The sequence below is a fragment of the Mirounga angustirostris genome, unplaced genomic scaffold (assembly GCF_029215605.1).
Source record: "Mirounga angustirostris isolate CCGP_5_RB_7025 unplaced genomic scaffold, mMirAng1.0.hap1 SCAF_7, whole genome shotgun sequence".
Classification (NCBI taxonomy): Eukaryota; Metazoa; Chordata; class Mammalia; order Carnivora; family Phocidae; genus Mirounga; species Mirounga angustirostris.
The window spans coordinates 19,437,087-19,455,819 of record NW_026991715.1 but is presented as its reverse complement, the minus strand read 5'-3'; the positions used below and the strand labels follow the sequence as shown (position 1 = coordinate 19,455,819).

General features: G+C 39.3%; 1 protein-coding gene across 13 annotated transcripts in view; it reads right to left on the bottom strand.

The window, feature by feature from the left end:
- The window catches only part of CSNK1G3 (casein kinase 1 gamma 3), a 111,587-nt gene extending 93,486 nt beyond the window's left edge, over nucleotides 1–18,101 (bottom strand). For 4 of the 13 annotated variants that reach the window (XM_054511267.2, XM_045891735.3, XM_064595831.1 and 1 more), the window contains exon 1: nucleotides 17,696–18,100. The gene's annotated coding sequence lies outside the window, so the exon portion shown is untranslated. Of the gene's footprint in view, nucleotides 1–3,387; nucleotides 3,410–17,695 lie in introns of those variants that run through there. The other 9 variants (XM_045891779.3, XM_045891787.3, XM_045891813.3 and 6 more) reach the window with 7 other exon arrangements.
- Between the last annotated feature and the right edge of the window lie 632 nt (nucleotides 18,102–18,733).

The window sequence follows — 18,733 nt, the reverse complement described above, 5'->3', positions numbered from 1 at the left end:
AAGCACTTTACACTTTTGAAACCTGACTTCAGTGATGTCCCCTGTATATTCTTATCAAGATCCAGGAAATTCTAGTCTAAAAACTGCCACCAGTTCTATTAGAGCAGGGTTCTCCAAAGTGTGGATCATGACCCTAAATTAGTGGGTTGTTAAACTAATGTAAGAAGTCTTGAGCAGCACTTTTTTAAATGAAATAGTATTATATAGAAAAGAAAATGGAATACACATATGTCATAAAGAATGATTTTGTTCAATGAGATTTTCTTTTCGTTCTTTATATCAATGTATATGTATCCACGGGTCACAATGTAAAATACATTTTTACAGGTTGTGATAAACAGATTTCTATGAGTTATGGTCAAAAAGTATTTCTCAGTTTGAAAGATGTAATAAATACATGACAGCATAGGAGTATCAAAACATGCTAGGGGCGCCTGGGTGGCTCAGTTGGTTGGGCGACTGCCTTCGGCTCAGGTCATGATCCTGGAGTCCCTGGATCGAGTCCCGCATCGGGCTCCCTGCTTGGCGGGGAGCCTGCTTCTGCCTCTGATCCTCCCCCCTCTCATGTGTTCTCTCTCTCTCATTCTCTCTGTCTCAAATAAATAAATAAATAAATAAATCTTAAAAAAAAAAAAACATGCTAAATTATAATCAGTTATAACTAAGTCAATTTTTAATGAGAAATTTTCTTAATAAACATAAACATTACTGAATATCTAATTAAGTAAATTTTCTAACTATCCAGGTCTGACTCTCTTCTAGTAACTAGGATACAACTATATCATAGGTCTTCAAAATATCTTTTGTGCCTCCTCTTTTCATTTTCACAGGTGAATTTATACTCTCAATGGTAATACCCCTTACCACAGCTAAGGAGTCTCAATGGTTGGAACAGGAAGGAATGTTTAATTTGAAAATGTCCAGCCCCCTAAACATTTATTACATGTGCAGCCAGAGAAGCATATCTCACCCTCATCTCCTGCCCCTTTAAGCATCATGGGAATGAAAAATCAAGTAGAGGTCACAGGAAATTTCTATTAATGAAAAATTCACAATATCAATCTCTATGAGCAGGTCATCTCACTATAAGAATACAAATATGGCTGCAAATCCCAATCACAGGAACAGTATTAAATTTTAACTCCATGCTGTCAAGGAAAGTCATATTCTGTTTTGGGGCACTCACTTGCATTCAACAAATACTTACTGAATATCTACCCTGTACCAAGCACAGTCCAAGGGTCTGGGGATATAGCAATGAACCTGTCCCAGAACAGATCTCACCATGCCCTTTCAAGCCTATCTACTTCATGACTCCCATGGCGCTGTAGTATATTTTTTATATTGATTAAAAAGGATATCCTTCTGTACCTGAGCAAAACTAAAAACAGTTGGTTCCCAGGAGTTATGTTCTATAAAGTTGCAGCAAACTCTGAAACAGGAACAACAGACCAATGCTCCTAGGGAAGATAAAGGGTTCAGTTCCTGCAAGTCTCTGGTCACATTTTCATCAAACGATTAATATACAGTCTTGTTCACGGATGTTTCTGTTTAAAGACGCCTTATTTAATACGTATTGTTGAGTCATTAACATTGAACTCAGAGCCAACAGCACTAAAACGCATGCCTGAACCAAGCCCATGTAACACACATTTTCTCAATAAAGCAAATCACACAGGTTTTTTGAGTTCAGGAACACTATACAGCACTTCCATACTACATTTGGGGGTCATTTTAAACAGCAAAATCACCCCCAAAAAAGCATTAAATAGACCCCAAAAAGCAAAACAAGAAGGCAGAGCACCACCTTGTTCAGCTTTGGGTGGGAACATGCATGTTGGGTAATTCACATTTTTTGCTGATCTGCACATGTGCGTATCGTGAATGCCTGGGAAAGCACCAAGAACACTGATTTGGGGGGTTACCAATAAATTTTAGCAAGCAGAGAAATCTGCAAATATAGAATCTGTTAATAATGAGGATCAACCCTAATTGATGAGAGGAATTTTTCTCTCTTTAAATATATTCCCATCTAATAAGTAAGAAATGATAGAATTCAAATACTGTCATTATGCAACTCCTAATGAACTAACAGAAGTAGGCAAGTATCACTTGCTGCCAACTTCAAAAAAAAAAAAGATAACCTTTGAACTTCCTAATGGAAGAAAAAAAAATTTTAAGTGAACCTGATGAAACCTTTACATTTTACAACCAATTTATAGGAAAGACAAGGCACAACGTTTTTACTTTTCAACCTTAAGATAGCCCATTTATTTTATCTGATGTCCTGAAGGGGAAGGATATTTTATTGAACTCGGTCTCCTCATTATCTATTATAATACATAATACATAGCAGATGTTTATTAAAAGTTTGTTGAATAAATGAGTGAATGAATGAATGAGTGAACAGACAAACTACCTCTTAGAAGTTTAGGAATGTTAATTTATAAGATCATGTCTTTTTCAAAGAAAGTAGGAAAAAAAAGGTATGGACAGGCAGGCAATTTACAGCTCTAAGAAGATACAACAAGTGGAATAACACCTCACGAATCAAAGGTCCTTTATACTGTAGTTTCGCTTTTTTTTTTTTTAAAGATTTTATTTATTTATTTGACAGAGAGAGAGACAAAGAGAGCAGGAACACAAGCAGGGGGAGTGGGAGAGGGAGAAGCAGGCTTCCAGGGGAGCTGGGAGCCCGATGCGGGACTCGATCCCAGGACCCTGGGATCATGACCTGAGCCGAAGGCAGACGCTTAACGACTGAGCCCCCAAGGCGCCCCTATATTGTAGTTTCAAATCTCCAAAACATAGCTATGAACCAGAAGAAAAAAAAATGCACTGAAAGAAGTCACAAAATGCATATTTTGCTCATTAAACAAAAAGAGCCCCTAAACTATATTTTATTTTAATCTTAAAATAATTCTAGTAAGTATTAGAAAATCAAACATAGAAGGAACAATTGAAGTGACTAGTAAAAATATGACAGAGAACAAAGAAGACAACATTTATACCTCGATAAATTCAGACAATCTATACATCACAGCACACTTTATAACTGATGTGCAGAATGAGAACCCTGACTCAGCAAGATCTGAATATGTTTAGAAAACACTGAGAAGAGTACTACCTCATAAAGTTGATCATTTTAACCAACTGAGCCACCCAGGCGCCCCAAAAGTTGATCATTTTAAAAGAATACTAAAATAAAATATTTTAATATAAATTCAATCTTCTAATTTATCTAACAGGTCGCTGAGTGATTATCCCAGATAAATGAGAAAGTACTTCAGAAAAGTCAGTAGCTGCTTCATTCACAGTTCTCATAATGAAATTACATTTTTTTAACTACAGTGCTAATTCCCTAAATTTGTAAAAATATATACTTACAAATAACCGTCGCGTGTAGGCAAAGGTCACAAAATTAAAAGGTTCACTCAAGAGTATCGACATCTGAGGGACGCCTGGGTGGCTCAGTTGGTTAAGTGTCTGCCTTAGGCTCAGGTCATGATCCTGGAGTCCTTGCTCAATGGGGAGCCTGCTTCTCCCTCTACCCCTCCCCCTGCTTGTGTTCTCTCTCTCTCTGACAAATAAAACCTTTAAAAAGAAAAAGATTTCACACTTGAGAATTTTACTTAGGAAGCTAATATTGTCAATTTTCATCATAGAAAGAACTTAATATTATAACTGACAATAAATCATGAATAACCAAGTTGACTTCTATAAGATTCTAGAATGAAACTTGCAATAAGTGATAGAAAAGCTTAAATTACCACTTCTTCAGACTACTGATTTCTTTCTGCCCAGACCAAACCACGAAAATCCTTCTCCAAGTAAATGCTGTAGCCAGAAGACAAAGACACAGAACTGAAAGACAATTTAAGTCCCAATATGGGCACCAGGGTTAAGGCCTAGTTTTTCTTTTCTTTCTTTTTTTTTTTTAAGATGTATTTATTTGAGAAAGAGACAAAGAGTAGGGTGGAGGGGCAGAGAGAAAGGGAGAGAGTCCTAAGCAGACCACACTGAGTGCAGAACCCAACTGATGTGGGGATCAATCTCACGACCCTGAGAGCAGGACCTGAACCAAAACCAAGAGTTGGAAGCTTAACAGACTACACCACCCAGGCGCCCCAAGGTCTAGTTTTTCTTACAGAGATCAGGGCTGGCTCACCTGAGCCAGAAAGAAAAGCTCCGAAACATCATGAAGACTGCATTCCCTAAAAATTGAGGTTCCCCTAAATCACTATCTATCTGATAGGTCAACGGCAATGAAAAGATCATGTTCAGAATAAATATTATGGTCATGATATTTTGGTATGCAACTAAATTAACAAGCTAATTATTAAAAAGTAATTCAAGATTGCAAATTTAAATTTCAGGAACTGCTTATTACTAGAACTCTTCGACATTGCTGGTGGGAATGCAAAATGGTATACGGCTGCTTAGGAAAAGTTTGGCAGTTTCTCATAAAGTTAAACATATACTTATCACATAACCAACAGTTCCAATCCTAGGAACTTACCAAGTGAAATGAAAACTTCAATTTACCAAGAAGAGAAAAAAAATGCACATAAATGTTTGGGGCAGCTTTATTCCTAATTGCCAAAAACTGGAAGCAAATGCTTCAAATGGTGAATGGATAAACATGCTGAAGTACATCCAGATAATGGAATACTGCTCAGCAGCAAAAAGAAATGACACATGCTTCACCCTGGATGAATCTCAAATACCCTATGCAAAGGGGAAGGAGCTGGGTTCAAAAGGCTGCATACCACATGGTTCCATTGATATGCTATTCTGAAGCTGAAAAAGGCAAAATTACAGAAACTGAGAACAGATCAGGGGTTGCTAGGGGCTGGGAGTAGAAGGGGTTGACTACAAAGGGGCAGCAGGAGGGAAATATTTGGAGCTAATGGAATTGTTTCGTGCACTAATAGTACGGGGAGTGAACTTTAGTGTGCAAAAATTTAAAAACAGGAAAAAGAAAAATTTATCTAACATAAAAAAATACCTTGTGACAAAATCATAATTAAGTGAAGTGTTCAAAAAACTGAATACTTCCTTTAAATTTTCTGGCTAGCCCATAAATGCACTTAATTTCAACTTCTGTCATTTAAAAAAAGAAAACCTTTCTATAAAGTATTTCTCTACTTTTAAGCCTGAGTAACTGTCAGATGCCTGCGTTTATTAGCACATTTAAAGCAGGGCCAATTTATTTGTTTGAGATACCTCACACAACTATGCTGATGCACACTAACTTGGTTTGGAGCGAGCACAGTGCCTCAGGAGGCATTTAATCAAGGTTCTTCCATGTTAATTCTCCCTAATAAAAAAGATGAAATGATTAATCCATTCATTCAACAAATAAGTAGTCACAAGAGGCCTATCATGTGCCAAATACATGAAATGAAATGGCACACAAGACAATCATAATCCCTGGCATCACACAGCTTAAACAAACAATAATATAAAGTATGATATGTACAAGAGAATTACAGCACTTTTCAAAGCACACAGCAAGTGCACAAAACCTAACTATGTAAGCTCTAAATCTTCCATTAGTAACTACACGGTAAAATGCCCACTATCTTGGTGAATTCAAAAACACAACTGAAAAAGCATGTACCACGGTGCACACCACCCCATCACCCCTCAGTGTCTACGGAGGCAAAGAAAGCAAAGACCATGTACACAGAACACTATCAAGCAGTACAATAATCACTCCCCTAGAATAAGGTCCTCCGGGGGGGGGGGGGGGAGAATACCAGAATATGCAGATTTATATGTCACCTTTCCCACCAGCAGGGCATTTTTTCTGATTCAGAATACCATAACCATGAACTTCTCTTGTTGAGAAATATTATTTTAAAGGAGGGGAGGGTGGGGCGCCTGGGTGGCTCAGATGGTTGATCGTCTGCCTTCGGCTCGGGTCATGATGCCGGGGTCCTGGGATCGAGTCCCGCAGCGGGCTCCCTGCTTAGGCGGGGAGCCTGCTTCTCCCTCTGCCTCTGCCTCTCTCTCTCTCTCTCTGACTTTCATGAATAAATAAATAAAACATTAAAAATAAATAAATAAATAAAGGAGGGGAGGGTGGAGTAATAAAGAAAAGGAGAGAAAAGAAAAAACCAGAAAAGATGGTCGGGGGCGGGGAGGGGGAAGCCAGAGTTAAGTATATAGATTTTTGCGGTGAAGTCTTAAAAACAAATTAAGGAAGTTTAAGGAAACTAAAACAGAGGCATTACAATCACACCCCTGCTTCTTTCTGTTATGAAAAAAGGAAGCCAAGATATGTAAAAAGAGGACTGCCTACAGGTGTTCCGGCATGAAGCTACCATGTGCAGAGGTAAAATTATATAACCCCAAGGACTAAACTGAGTGTGTGATGAATACTCAGCTATGCCACTTACCCGAAACATTTTCCATCCCAAGCATCCTAGTTACACAGTGCTCCTGGGACCACACTGGGGCCCACAGGACCGGGGTTAATAACTTAGTGCCAAAAAAAATAGAAAAGCTTTCAACAACTGTTAAACAAATACAGATTAAAATAAAGTGCCCCTTGGTATGTATGTATTTACAAGAGAAAAAAAAAAATACTAAAATTTACTAGCATCTTACTGAAACTCCACTTCAGAGGAATAAGATGCTGAATAGTTTCTATGAAGAAACAAGACGTAGAAGCAAATTAACGCAGTTTCCACAAGCCCTTTTCCAAAGTTCTTGCAGCCAAATATGTTTTGGAATATGGAATTTTAGGGGATTTTTGACAGGTGACACAGTGTATATACACCACATATTTTGTAAAAAGGCTGGGACGACACACAGAAGTCTGGAACAGTATATTATAATCAAACATTTACTATTCCTGCAGTGAAACCAACAAATCCATGAAATAAAGACACAACAGTTCAACACAAGTTTTATGAAAAAAACCAATTTGTGCCAAACATACAAGAAAATATTTTTGGTTTTCAGAGCATTCTGGATGTTAACATTGTTGATAAGAAATTATGGTCCTAAAGAGGGGCGCCTGGGTGGCTCAGATGGTTGAGCGTCTGCCTTCGGCTCAGGTCATGATCCCAGAGTCCTGGGATCAAGTCCCGCATCAGGCTCCCTGCTCCGCGGGAAGTCTGCTTCTCCCTCTGCCTCTCTCTCTCTCTCTGTCTCTCATGAATAAATAAATAAAATCTTTAAAAAAAAAAAAGAAAGAAAGAAATCATGGTCCTAAAGAACAGTACCCATTGCTCAATCACTGTGTGTGCAAAGTGTTACTGGGAGCCTTGTTATCATGTGCTGATTTACTTGTGGAATTTTGGTGAACACAAAATAATTCTAAAAGTCTTCTCCAAGTTCTCACAGAACATGTCCTCTACACTCTATCCGCTCTTAAATTTCTTTACCACAAATTATCCTTCTAGGGCAGTTTACGAAAGTCTAACCCTTGAAATTTACAGAGGAACTGCCAAACCCAATTTTGCCACCAGGCAAACAATGTTCCTTGAATGGAATTTAGCATATTGAACTCATCATAAAACGGCTTGTTCTCATTGTATCACAAAAGACCGGAACTGGTAAGGGTGTTTGTGACCTAGGAAGCTACACTAAATGTGGCACACAAAAAAAAGACCCTGATTGTCATAAATGACAAGATACAATAACCACAAAACCCTATTATCATAGTGCATTTACATGTATGCAATTACTGACTACATAGGATATAGACAACATACTATATACACAATGTACTATAACTGAAGTGAATTATTTCCACTTAGGGGAAAACAGAGATATTCCTCATCAACAATGGTATGAAAGAGAGTAAAGCAGTACACATGCAGTTATACTCAACTATTAAGGCCTCTTTCAACCTTATGTTCCAGGAAAGATACAACTCAATGATATTATAAATATGATAAATATAAGCTATGACTAATAAACTTTTGATTAGCAATAATTCTTGCCTTCTTATAGTTTATATAACATTAAAGATACAACTGTTATTTATCACTTTAGGTTTCTTAAGATTTTCAGGGGCATCTGAGATGATACTTTAATTTATTCTTGATAAATTTCCCTTTAACAAATATTCCAAACTTCAAAAATCCTCTAATTTTGGTGCTGTGTAGTAAAAACTGCTAATAAGCAAAGAATATAGTGGCATCACTAAGGATTCTGGGTACGAAACTATGAAGAGAAGTTGGTTTGTTAACCTGGTCCTCTTGCAAATGTTTCCTATGCATATCTTGTCTCACTTTCACACCCCTATCCCAATTAAAAAGAGAACTTGAAAGTTAAGAGCTAAGAGATGTATAAAAAGGAGAAATCAGTCCTTTTCAACCCTGCCACACACCAGAATCACCTATAGAAACCCTAAAATGTATCAGTGCCCCAGCCCCCAGACTCAAACATCAATGAGCAGGGGTAAAAATCCCTTTATCCATCATGTTTTCTAGGGTCCCCAAAAAATGTAAATGTCAAATCAGGGCTGAGAACCACTGGTACACACAGCCTTCTTCACAAACACTTTTATTTCTAGTCAGTGGTAGCACTCCCAGCCTTACAGCAAGGATTATCTTTAAAATTACCCCTTTTTGTTCTCATTTACTCTGTCACAGAAAAAAATTTACTAATTTTGAATTGGAAGATTCTAAACAAGTGCCTATAATAAAAGACATTTTGACTTATCTCACATTCTCATTCCCAATTCTCAGGATTTTTTCAACTGGTCTTCAGAAACAACTTCACCAGTAGTTGGTAACTAAAATGTGTATCAACAGCAGAACATACAATAAACATGCATATGGTACATACTCAGTTACCAACGTTTAACAGAGTATCAGAAAATACTCAAAGGAATGATTTTAAAGAGTTGATTACATTTTGATATGTCACTAACCACAAATACTTTCAGAACCTCAAATGTATAAAAGAATATGAGCCACAATATGCCCAGACATTCATATGTCAGAAAAAAAAAAACTCAGTAAATAATCTATCGTTTTTTAAATGAAAACTGGCATTACAAGATTCCACATCTTTAAGATGTATACATTTTTTGGTTCACATTGTTTTCAGATCTCTAGAATAAAAGAATATAAAATAATGTCCTATAAAAATATGCACCTACAAATGCCAGTTTCTAAAAATGTCACCAACAACTGACATCTACTAGTTTCACCTCCAAAACAATACTAGGTTATATTTGCACTTCAAATCAGGATTTTTTTTTTCTTTTTTAAGGCTGAATAATATTTTATTGTGTATGCACATAGACACATATATAATACAATTGTAGCATATATGTATATCACTACTTTTTTTTATTATGTTATGTTAATCACCATACATTACAACATTAGTTTTTCAAATCAGGATTTTTATTAAAAGGTCTTGTAGCCATATATTTGCACACCATAAAACTAGAGGAATACCATGAATTTTCTCTCTTCTCTACCTATGACATTACCTACTATATTTGCCTGCCATTTGAAAGTATTTATTGCTAGAATATAAAAGATTTCACAAAAATAGAAAATAAACATGACACAGACTGGCTCTAAGGGAAAAAAACATTGTCACTTCCCTTTTTTACTAAAGGAAACTCTGACTATAACTTTGACTTTAATACAGCGTCCTCTAATACACTGCCAAGTATACCACCTGAAGTCAAAAATAAAATCTTAAAAATAGGTAACACGATTAATAACTACAAAATATTCATAAGTCCACTACTTTTATACAGTACACTTGTATCAAAAGGTATCAAATGGCCAATTTCAACTTAAAATTTTAAGGTAAATAATTTTAAAAAGTACAATTCTAAAAGTAAAGACAATTGCAAAGTAGCCCTGCATTCCAGACATACTTTATTCAAGGTAATATACAAACAAAAGCAGAAGTATGTTAAAATCTAAGTTGGTAAAAAACATCCTACCCCAGGATTCTACTTTTTCTTCCTCTTTAAAAAAAACTTTACTATTTTTCCTAACAGTAAATAATAATGATTAATTATAGCATAAAATCCAAACAATATAGAGAAGTATAAAAAGTGTAAAAATAAAAATCACCCCAAATCTCACTATTTATAAATAACTGTCATTAACATAAATACCCTTGCAGAGGATGGATGGATTTACTCTGTATATTTACAAGTGCCACAATTACAATGAGAAGTATTACAATTAAAATCCTGTGTTTATATATAATATATGCATGTATCTCAATATATATGTATAATACACACACACATGCATTCTTTTACATATAATACAGGCACAGAAATCTTTAAGATAACAACTTCCTTGAATTTAAACATACATAAATCGTTCCAAGCACTCATTCTGCTTCTGCATTTTCATTTAAGCAGGCCAGGTTTGAGGTTACTTGTTTGTCTGTCTGTGTGTGTGTGTTGCTGTGCTTGAGGGAAGATTTAAAAATCTGTCAGTTTGTTTGCTTTACTTAAAAAAAAAAAAAGACCAAATCTCTAACTAAAATTTTCCAAAGCCTGGAAATATATATCATTCTAACAGCAGTTGGCCGACTCCTTTACAGAACTACCCCATGGTCTCAAGCAAAACTGCAAAGCCGACAAATCTTTTCATGGCCCCCCACCTCTTGGGTCAGAAAGAGCACCACACTACCAATTAGGATAGAAGAGTCTACCCACCAGGTGTGTGACGTGAGCATTTCACTCAACCTTCCCATGATTCATTTCATTTCAATTCCAAAATTCTGTGATTCTCCCCTGTCTCCCCATTCCCCCACCAATTTTTTGCTTCTCTCAAGATAGGTAAAAACTGTCCTTTCGTATCTCACTAGGATTCCGTGATTCAAAATAAACCCTTCCTCTGACTGACAAATTCTCATTTCCTCAACTGACTGTCCTCTAAGTGTGAAGAAGAAAGAAATCTGACAAGATCAAAGATGTGGGCAATTTTTGGAAAGGAGGGAGGGCAGCAACTCAAAAAAATTTAAGTTTACAGGTAGAAATTTTTAATTTAAAGTTATAATAGCTTTATGAGTTTTGTGGAAAAAAGATATATATAATCTTACAACTTGAATAACTGATTTTGTTGATGCAAAGTTAGTCAATAAAAAAACTGACACTGTTTTATGCTCCTAAAAGATTCATACCTGAGCACATTTAAGATAGCAACATAGAAGCAGCTTTCTAATCTTTCATCCACTACATCTGTACAACCCTTTAAAGTTCAAAGTGCATTTATATGCATTATTTATTTTCATTCTCAAAACAAGTAGATATAGTGGTCACTATTGATTGCCTCTCTAACATCCATTTCCCCCATATTCTTCCTTCCCACAATTTTTAAAAATATCCTCCCTCCACAATGTAACTCAGGAAAATGTGACCCCATCCCCAAATGCAGGGGATATATCCTGATTTAACAGAAATCAACCATGATAACCCTATTCCCCTTGTCATGACTGGTTAGGAAATACACATGACCTAATTCTGGTCAATAAAACATGAAAGGAAAAGTATGCTGGTAAGCTTGTGCAAAACATTTCCTGGCCAATGCATGTCTAGATGTGATCTTGCTACAAGCCTGAGGATGAATCCAACACAAAGAGGAGAGCAGAGCCAAAAAAAATCACAGAGAGGCAGACCAAAGCTCTGAAAAACTAGCCCTACCTCAATACTTTAGTGTTCCATACCAGAAACTACTGCATTTCAGGCATTAAAATGCAGCAACACCAAGATAAATAGCATAACCTATCTATCTTTCCTTCCCCCACCTGGACCTCCTTTCCTATAACCTAAAAGTTTTCCTTTTCACTTGAGCTGAGCTAGGAGGGCTCAGGAGGGCAGCTCCTCTAAGCTGCTAGACCAGCATGCTTTGCACCAAGCTCAAACACTCCTGGTACACATCAAGGGTATGGCATTTCCTCTTCCAAGGGACAATTTCCTCTACCAATTCACTCCAGCAGTCCCTACTCAGGTTGAGGAGATGAGGGGATTCTACGAAGGCTCCTCTCTATATAAAAGCTGAAAGGTAGAATACGAAATCAGATCAAGGACCATACAGGGAAATATGTGAAAACCACAGGTTGATCACCTGACTAGATAATTAAACAATTCACCCTAAGGTATGAATGAATACAGTCAGAAATACCAGAATTTCTTTTTTATCAGACGATGCTATTAAATCAATCTCTAAGATAGGGTATAAAATAGATATTTTAGAAGCAGATACTGTCTTTAACATATTATTAACCAAGAGTTCCTAAGTTAGTTTAAAAGGGGAATCATGGGGTGCCTGCGTGGCTCAGTCAGTTAAGCCTCTGACTCCTGGTTTCGGCTCAGGTCATGATCTGAGGGCTGTGAGATTGAGCCCAGATTGGGCTCTGCGCTCAGCACTGAGTCTGATTCAGATTCTCTCTCTCCCTCTCCCTCTGCCCTCCCCCTGCTCTCTCACACTCGCACTCTCTCTCTCTCTCTCCTTCGCTCTCTCAAATTAAAAAAAAAAAAATCTTAAAAATTTTTTTTAAAAACATGAAATGGGAATCATAAAAAAATCTACATATCTTGAACATTTTATTGCAACTAAAACATAAAAAATGTACACTCCCAAGACAATCTTTTAATGCAAGGCCAAGGCCTTTTCTTCAAGTATTGGTCTACAGATCACAGTTCTATTCTTTCTTGCAAAACCACACCCAGTGTACATCACCTGTGATTTCCAGTTTCTGTTTTTTAAACATGGATAGATATCTTGCAAAACTTAAAAGCAATCTTATTGTAGATTCTTTTTAGATTTTTAGGGTTTAATGAGGGTTTCCCTCATTGTTTAAAGTTATCTCACCCACATCTATTTTAACTATAATTATTTTAGCTACTCACCTGTTTTCAAAGGAGCCAGAGATTCTTATGCAAATAACTTTTTGCCTCCCTATTTCACTAAATAATGTTTCATTAAACTGTGTAATTACAACATCAAGTACAAGTCCCATCAACAGTTTGTTGGGGGCAAACACAAACAATTCTTGGTAAGTATAAAATAACTATTGGGATTAAAAATTCCAAAACAAACTAGAGAGTAGTCTACTGCCATTTAGTATAGCATGGGCATCAAGCAGCAAATGAATGAAGAGTATTAATCTTTTGAGTGGATCGAACAGGTGAGTTAAAACAGTCTCTTGAAATAGGCTGTTCCCAAGAGTCTTTGCTTATTCTACCCACCAATCAACCTTCTAACAATTCATCATTATCTTAAGAAAAAGAGTATCATAAGATTTTACTTACTTCCAGTGAAAGCTATAAAAAATGTGGATGTGATTTAGGAATATGTGGATATAACTGAGCTACAGACTTTCATTGAATTAAATTATAACTGTGTGATCTATCATTAGTCAAGAAAATGACCGAAGTGTGTATCTTCTCTACCAAATACATAAACGCTTCAAGATCATTGATTAAGAATTCTTTCTCATAACAAAGATGATGGGCAGGGAGTGGCAGGAGAGAATATAACCAATCACTTACTATAGTTTAAGAACAAATCACTACACACCTTCCTAAGGTCCCATAATAGGAGGAAACCCTATAGTTTAGGAAACATTTATGGTTTCTAAATCCTAGCTTTGAGAAGGGAGCTAGAAAAAACATGGCTAATAGCAGCCTGTAATGTATGTGTAAAACTTATCTGTCCTTTTATCTCTCTCTCATTCCTTATTTTCTGAGTAATGCAGAGCGTCTCCCAAGTCACTTCACATTCATGGATAATACACACTTGATTTCTACACATTAAGAATCCCAAATATGGTTCTGCCCTATAGATCATCACAAAAGGATACTCTGAGGTAGCTTTAGTCACTAGAACCATACTGTCCATTCCTACGGAATCTCTACAATTAAAGAACTACAGATACCCCCAAAATTGCCATTTCCAAAAAAGTTCCATCTTGAAGAATCAACACCCAAACATATACTAACAATACCAATCAATACCATTAAGTGCCAACCTCTCGAGAAAACACAAAAAAGGAAGAGGATGGAAGATTAGAAAAGAACAGATCATCGGTGGTTTAAGACTCTGAAGTCAGGGAAAAAATGATTTAAATAAGCACTGTGCTGTATCTTAAAAAGGTTACTTAAACTCTAGATGAGACTGTTTCCAGCTGTCAAAAGCAAGGGTTATACACCATCTAACAAGAAGAGTTCTCTTGACAGTATCATCTATTGTCACTCTACAAAGTAGGCAGTTAATAAATTTTAACAAGAATTAGTGTTTTAAATGGAAGGTTCATGATAATTCAGTTATACGCAGGTTCACAAATTCAGTTATAATATATATACCCTTTCTGGACACCTAGAGGGGAATAGTTAGTAAAATATCAAACAATCTTCCCAGAAAGGTGAGTCTACATAGACTTAAACACTGTCATTTGTGACGGTGGTATTTTTCTAAGTACTTTTTTTTTTTAATTTTCTTTTTAAGTTTTATTTATTTATTTGAGAGAGAGAGACAGAGATAGTGAGAGAAAACACAAGTGGGGAGAAGAGGGAGAAGCAGGCTCCCCGCAGAGCAAGGAGCCTGATGCGGGACTCGATCCCAGGACCCCGGGATCATGACCTGAGCCGAAGGCAGATACTTAACCGACTGAGCCACCCAGGCGCCCTTTAAGTACTTCTTTGATAGGGATAAAAATTGGGGTTAAATTATTTTAGGGTCATTTAATACTTAAGATAACTAAAAACTTACACATATTATCTGGAACCATGAACATTTCCCATTTCATCATCCCACTGTCATGGTCAATTCCCCCTGTATGTAGATTCCTTACATTTCACTTTATCCATTGTTAATCTCACCTTCAAATGCATTAACAATAATATAACTATCCAATGATCTGTGTTTTGTTTTGTTGTTTAACAGTGCAGCATGCCCTCAATTTAGTTTGAAATATTCCTTTGGGAAACCCTCTAAAACTTAAACAACCACTTGTTCCCTTCTGAAAAACTCTGAATCAATAAACTACACCAGAAAAATAGCCTATTGCCAGTACAGAGTGGGTTACAAAGGGGACAGAGAAATAAACAGAGAGCTTCTCTTTTCTTCCAGAGGCTCATTTTTACACCCTGGATTCATTTCATATACAACTAATTACCAGATTTCCAGACACACCCATATTCAAATTCAAGTACAGAAATATGACAAAGCCAGATATGGAGTGTTGTAGATTATATACTTTTCTGCTTTCCTCCATTAGCATAAATCATAACAAGGTGATTATTCTGTTATAGCTTGTTTCCTTGAACTTACTATCCTTATTTGCCTACCTACTTCCTAGAAGCATAAAATCTGGACATTTGGACCTTTATACCTCAAACTGACTCATTTTTTAAATACAAGGCATTCTGGACTTCCACCGCCTGATCTCCACCTATTTTCACAGCTTCCTCTCCCATAAAGACCTCCTGGCCCAGCAGCCTCATGTGCAGCTCAATAGTCCCCATAATACCCAACCAACATGCCTGTGCTCCAGCTGTTCTCTTTGCCTAGAAAACTAAGCCGCCCCCCCCACACACACACACCAAGCCCCCATTTGCCCATTAAAATATTTTAATGCCCAAATGGAGTGCTACCAGCTCTGAAGTCATTCATAATTCCACAGTCAAAAATTAGTCTCTCTCTCTCTATACATACACACACACACACACACACACACACACCATGCTTCCATGCACCTCTAATAAATCCCACAGGTGTCTTGTGTTGCCATTATTTCTGTGCATGTCTGCTTCTCCCTTTAAGACGACTACTGGGTCTGATTCATCTTCATATTCTAACCACTCTTCCATCCTCACCACAGAGTAAAGGTCCGGGTTGAACTGAACTATTCCTTGATTTTAATTCCAGTCTTTTTATTTGAAGGAATAAATGAATACCATGTGTTGAAGATTTTGGTAAGAGTTAACCCCTTGTAAATCTAACAATGAAAATAACAATAATTACATAATGCATTAATTTCTGAGTTGATGAATGGCAGAAGAGGTTCTGAATTGATGACTGGCAGAAGAGCACAGTAAGTCATCACTGAAGATTATCACTTTCTAAGATCCCCCCAAAAAGTCTCATATATATCAATATTAAAATTAATCTTTCTGTCCCCATTCTAATAAGAAATACTAATATCTGATGCATATGCAGAAATGCAAGCTCCTGGAAGCCAGAGTGTCTGTACATTCCAGAGAATCTATGCCAAAGCCATGCAGTTGATTAATGTCTTCCTTTCAATGCCAATAAATGCGATTTTCATTTTAATGTGCAATGATAAGGGCTAATATATACAAAAGATACTTTATCTTAGCTAAGAATAGAGCCGTAGCAAAGTTTGGAAAGAGTTATGAAATACACTAGGCAGAACTCTCCACCCCACCCCGAAAAAAGTTATTAAGAATGTCACCAACCGTATCTGATTTTTGGTGGAAAATGGTTTCTTAAACTGGCCTCCTATCTTTCTAACCCTAACTCATTCTTATAATTTGTGTTATTTTTCCTCCACTTTTTATTTATAGGGACAGCAAATATTCCTCAAAAATATATCCACGGGTTTAAAAATTAAATATTTTTAATTTTTAAAAGTATTCCAACTCAGATGTAGTTCAACATCGTTTACTGTGAGCGAATGTCATTCACCAGTAACTGCCAGAGAAATATTGACTTATTTTCTTATTAAATCAGGTTTTTAATTTTCCAATTAAAGTCGACGTTCTAAAACAAAAGGTTAAAAAGGGGTCACTTATTGGCCAGCCTCCCTGCTCATTACAACAGAGTTACAACTAATTCCCACAGTATAGCAACAGTAGCCGTCTCCCACACAGACTCTCTCTTTCTCTCCCACCCATTAACTTTTCCTCCTTCCCTGGGAAAACTGGAACGATCCTAATACAGGCCTAACTACCCCCACCCCACAAGCACACACACATCTCCATCACCACCCCACCGAAAAGAAACGTAGGAGCTGTGGACCAAGAGCACCAACGCTTCGGTGTGTCACTTCCCCTGCATGTGGGATAAACAAACAAACCAGCACCTTAACAGTAGTCAGCAGAGAAATTTTGTTACCCCCGACTAATGCCTTGGTTAAGTTTTGAGCTAAGTCAGAAGCCCCATCAAATAGGTAAATCCCCGCCCCCCACCCCCAACAGACACCCCAGCGGGAAGTTTACCCCTGAAATGAATGCTGGCCCCCGACACCTCCTTCCAGCAGCCCGATGCCTCCCTCCTGCCCAAACCCCCACTCAGAGGGTAATTGTCTAGACACAATCAGGAGCGCCGGGGCTGCGCTCCCGACCTCAAAACCCCTCCCCGCACAAGCCCCCGCCTTCTCCCGGCTCGCCCACCTCCCCCGCGTCCCCACTCGCGCCGCACCGCTCGGCAACTTCTGCACCCGCCCTGCCCGCCGCCCGCGGCCCCCTCCCCGGCCGCCCAGCCCTCGGCGCCCTCACCACCTCCCCCCTCCCCCCCGGCCGCGGCCCCTCCCTCCGCGCCGCCAGCCCGCCGGGGTCCTCGCCCACCCCTCCTCGCCCGCGGCCCCCGCCCGCACCCCAGCCCTCCCAGCCCGGGACCCCAGCCCACCCAGCCCCACCCGGGAAGGAGGGAGCAGCGGCCCCGCCGAGGCTGCCGCCGGGCCCGGGCCACCCGGCCGCGCGCCACCGCGGAGGGGGCTTTACCTCAGAGGCGCGGCCGCGGGCTGCGGGGTCGGTCCCGGGCGCGGGCGGCGCCCCCCGCTCCGTCAGTCAGCGGCGGCGGGGGCAGCGGCGGCGGCACATCACACCCGCCGGCGACCGGAGGAGGAAAGCGAGCCACGGAGGGAGGGAGCGAGCGAGGTAGGGGGGGGAAGGAACGAGCGAGGGAGGGAACGCAGCTCGGCTCGGACTCGCTCCCTGCACTACTGCCGGTGCCTCCTACCGCCGCCTCTGGCCGGAGAGTCGCCGCCCGGGCCGCTGCTGTCGCCACCGATGCAGCCGGGAATGAATGCACAGCGGCGCCTCGCTTATCCGGAGGTCAAACATCCTTCTGCCTCGGGCATCCGGATCGGCGCCGGACCCGGAAGTGAACACATGAAAAAAAATAAAAAAGGAAAGCGTCTCTCTAGCGGCAGCGGCCCCCAAGCTCCCGCATCAGCGAAAAGAGCCGAGTAGAGCCGAAGATTACAGCGACCTGCTCGGATTGGCCGGCTCGCCAACCGGAAGAAAGGCAGCACGCTCATTGGCTGGCAAGGCGTATAAAAGCCAAGCCACGCCTCCATCCCCACCTCCGCACGAGCGGTGCGTGAGGGGGAACGTGGAGTAATAGTGGATACGGGTATGTTTCTCTGGGCGAGGCTAGGAGAGGAGAGGCTTGGTGAGGTCTCTGGGGGAGAACTGGAAGAAAACGCTCCCGTGATTAGGGACAGCTACTAAAAATTCCGCGGCTTGGGTGAGCAAAGAGCCTAAGGGCGCCATTGTGCCAAGTCAGGTTCTCGAGGCTCTGCCGAGCACAGCCCTCCAGGTGCAGAATTTTAGGGCCCTGGCCTAAGGGAGTGACCTCACCGGGTTGACATTTTCCCCCTTTTTTTGTGACCTCAGTGCTACAGCAGGGATGCAGCTGCTTGGAACTCTGAGTTGTGGCTCACGTTTGCATCCCATTTACGGTCTATAGAGAACTCCGTTTGTGAGCTCAGGTAATCAATCCTTGGAACTCTATAACGTGATAGTTACTATCTCAGT